General features: G+C 35.1%; 1 long non-coding RNA gene across 1 annotated transcript; it reads right to left on the bottom strand.

Annotated features, from left to right (window-relative positions):
- Window positions 1–384: 384 nt before the first annotated feature.
- LOC120010371 lies at window positions 385–2,966 on the bottom strand. The gene is made up of 2 exons (XR_005470868.1): window positions 2,703–2,966; window positions 385–2,098 (listed from the first exon to the last, which is right to left on the bottom strand). It is a non-coding gene; the product is annotated as an uncharacterized LOC120010371 (long non-coding RNA).
- Window positions 2,967–3,878: the final 912 nt, after the last annotated feature.

Below are 3,878 nucleotides of genomic sequence, written 5' to 3'. Positions count from 1 at the left end.
GAGCTCCTTTTTATAAGTTGATAGAGCTAAATTTCTTGGTCCAAAGGCTTGGCTAGTAAAAACCACTAGTCTTCCTTTCTGCTAAAGCACTGCACCTATTCCATTACCTGAAGCGTCACATTCAATCTCAAATGATTATTGGAAATCAGGCAAAGCAAGAACTTGGGGAGAAACCATAGTACTCTTAATTTGATCAAAAGCTGTTGTAGATTTTGCATTCCACAGAAAGGCATCCTTTTTTGTCAACTAGTATAAAGCATGACATATCTTGCCATATTTAGGAACAAATTTTCTGTAATAACCAATAAGTCTCAAGAATCCCCTCAATTCTTTTACATTAGTAGCTAAGGGTCATTCAATAATAGCCTGAATTTTTGTAGGATCTACAGTAACTCCTTCCCTTGATACTATGTGTCCCAAGTATTCAATTTTCTGCTGTCAAAAAGCACATTTTGCCTTTTAACCCAAAGTTAATGTTGTTTCAATATACTGAAAGCCCTTTTCAAATTCAACAAATGACTTTCCCAACTTGGACTATAAACAAGTTTGTCATCAAAGAAAACCAAAATAGACTTCCTAAGAAATTCTTTAAAAATTGCATTCATAAGTCCTTGGAATGTTGTAGGAGCATTTGTTAACCCAAAGGACATGACCAAGAACTCATAATGGCCTTCATGTGTTCTAAAGGCTGTCTTTCCAATATCATCTTCACTAATCCTTATTTGATGGTAACCAGACCTCAAATCTAGTTTAGAGAAACACATTGCTCTATACAATTCATCCAACAGATCATCTATCAAAGGTATGGGATACTTATCCTTAATTGTCAATTGATTCAGCTCTCTATAATCCATACACATCCTCCATGTCCCTTATTTCTTTTTAACTAACAATACAGGAGAGGAAAATGGACTATGGCTGGCTCTAATGAAACCAGCTTGTAACAGCTCACTCACAACTTTCTCTATTTTAGACTTTTGTAAAGGTCCATAGTGGTATGGTCTTTTATTGGTAGGTTTAGCTCCCTCTATTAAAGGTATTCTATGATCATGTTCCCTTTGTGGAGGCAATGCAGTAGGAACTTGAAAAATTGATTCAAACTCATCCAACAAAAGTTGTAACTCCTTAGTCTGATGAATAGTAATAATACTCTCCTTTCCAATAGCCACCATTTCTTAGGAATAAAAAAATAATCCCAAACCAGTACCTTGTAACTGCTTCTCCATATGATGTAATGAATATGCTTGAATTAATGGAAGATTGTTTAATTCTCCCTTTTAACATATGTTTCTTCTCACCAGTAGTGAACTACATCGTTAAATTCTGAAAATCCCACGACACATGACTCACCATTGAGAACCACTGAATACCTAAGAGCAAGTCCAACCCAGTTACTCATTTTGAGTAACACAGTTTCCCCTATTTTAAGTAAAATGCATTTTAGGTTACCAGTTTTCTAACATCCTTCCAACCACATACCCAATTTTAACATCACATCAAATATTTTAATATTTTCTAACATAATACTTTTAACTACCTTCAACTTTAACTTATCATAACAAATGCAACTAAAAATAACTTAATATCCATTCTCTAATGAAACCCACTGTTCATATATATTAATTTAGAACTTAAATAGTTAAACAGAGAACTAAAAATAACTATGTTCAGCGTTCAATCAAGGCCTTGTCTAGCTAATATTTCTTCCTTGCGACGCTCGTAATATGTTGTTAAACCTGGAGGCATGCTAGTGGTGTCCATAAGCATGATTCTTTCCTCTTCCATTGCTTCTTTGAGACGATATTTTTTCTCCTCAATATCTATCAATTCTTATTGTTGTGAGAATGCTCGATCATATCGGGTTTCTCTTTTTGTACATTCTTCATCAAATTTTAGTAGCATTGTTGCTAAAGAAGTTGTAGAACCAAAAGTTGGTTCCCCATTGACCCCTCCTACCATTGGAAGGGGTATTGGTGCTTCGAGGGATAGTGGGGCTATCCTCATTAGGTTCACCATACTTATCCTCCAAAAATGTTTCATCGATGCTTGATCCTCCACTTAAAAGACTTGTGTAATAAGAATTATTTTGTGAATCCATCTACAAAGAATAATCCAAGACAAAGAAAGATGAATCAAAGGGAAAAAAATCCAAAGATGGTTAGAACATTGTTCAGGTTATCAAGAGTCAAAATAAGTTGGTATCATAAGAATAAAGCTACAAATTCATTGTCCATTGTAATATAGAGTCGGGAAGAATTGTTCACTTTAAAGTGTACAATTTTTGAAAGTGAATTTTCCCTAACTAATTTACCATTTAAAGAAGAAAAGCCCTCAAATTCACAATTCCCATTAATTACTTGCATATCTAAGAATGAACAAAGCAATAATCAGTAAGAAAGTCAGTGGCGTCCCCATTTCAATTTCTTTGAAATTGAAGTACAATTCTCTGAAGACCTAACAATCTCTCACCCAATAATCCAATAAAGCAGGAGATAATGAAGAGAAAATAGGGTGAACTCAAATAAAAACATCAAACAAAACATGGGTATATGACTTTACAGATTCAAAGCGATTGTTGGAAGACTCACAAACAATACCCACACAAAAGTGAAATACCCAAAACAACGACTTCTATAAATATCATGAGGAGAGGTAAAAGACAGACTTGTAAGAAAGATCATCGACAGAGTTGTAGATCGTACCTATGAAAGAGAGATCAGCGAGTTGTTTCGTCTTTGGAGAATGTCTTCGGCGATGGATCTTCCTCCACCGAAGCAGATCCGGCGCTAGTCTCCCTCGCGAACGTTGATCTTCGGTTGGTCGCTAGAGCTACAATGGAAATAGATAAGTCTGTCTTCCTTTTGCAGGAGCTGCAACGGAGGGAGGGAGTGAAGAGAGAAAAACAATTGTTAAAAAATTATTTAGGTAAGAAGAGAGGTACCAGAGATTTGGGTTAGCAAAAGTTGAAAATCAGAAATAGTTCCGTTTATTGGTTATCCGTTGGAAGCAACAAAATAAGAAAAGTCTTACTTAAAACTATATTTTAGTTATAATAGGTAGTACGTTGGACTTGCTTTAATACCACATCACAACCACCTATAGGTAATAAAAACTAACTAGTTTTTCCCTCATAAGTATCTATTTGCAATTGGATATCCCTACAGCAACCCATACTTTTAATTTTATCCCCATCAGCAATCATCACTTTAAACTCCCTAGTTTTTTCACACTGCCACCCTAAATGTTTCAATAGTTTAGCATCAACAAAATTGTTAGTACTCCCTGAATCAATCAATATTATAACTGGATGATTCTTACACAGACCTTTGACTTTCATAGTCTTCATGGAATTAGTAGCTGAAATTCCATAGAAAACACAACTACTCATATCTAACAGTTAAATTCTATCTCAGTAGCCTCCCCAAGACATTCATTCTTCTGGTCATCTATATCATCTTCAAAATCAAATTTTACTTCAAGTAATACCAATTGCTTCTTATCACACTTATGGCCCCTTATATATTTGTCATCACAATAGAAGCATAATCCTTTTTGTTTCCTTTCTTGTTCCTCTTCTGGAGTAATACGTTTGGTAGGGATTTCTGGGGGTATAAACTTTTTAGAAGGAAGGTTAATGGATTATTAGCTTGAAATGCAGAAACTGGATTTAAAGGTTTAGTCTGCAATGGTTTGACAACGCTAGGCTTCAAATGGTTTAGCTTAGCATCAAGTTGCATAGCAATAGCAATGGCTTCTTGAGTAGTATTTGGTTTCAACAATTTCACATCATATCTTAACTCGGGTTTTACACCACCAAGAAAGCAACTCTTCAGTAAATCTGGACTCATACCTGTTGTCCTATTAGCCAACCTCCTAAA

Source organism: Tripterygium wilfordii, chromosome 12, assembly GCF_013401445.1.
Source record: "Tripterygium wilfordii isolate XIE 37 chromosome 12, ASM1340144v1, whole genome shotgun sequence".
NCBI classification, from domain to species: domain Eukaryota; kingdom Viridiplantae; phylum Streptophyta; class Magnoliopsida; order Celastrales; family Celastraceae; genus Tripterygium; species Tripterygium wilfordii.
Note: the sequence above shows the minus strand (reverse complement) of the source record. Positions and strands in the feature narration are given on the sequence as shown.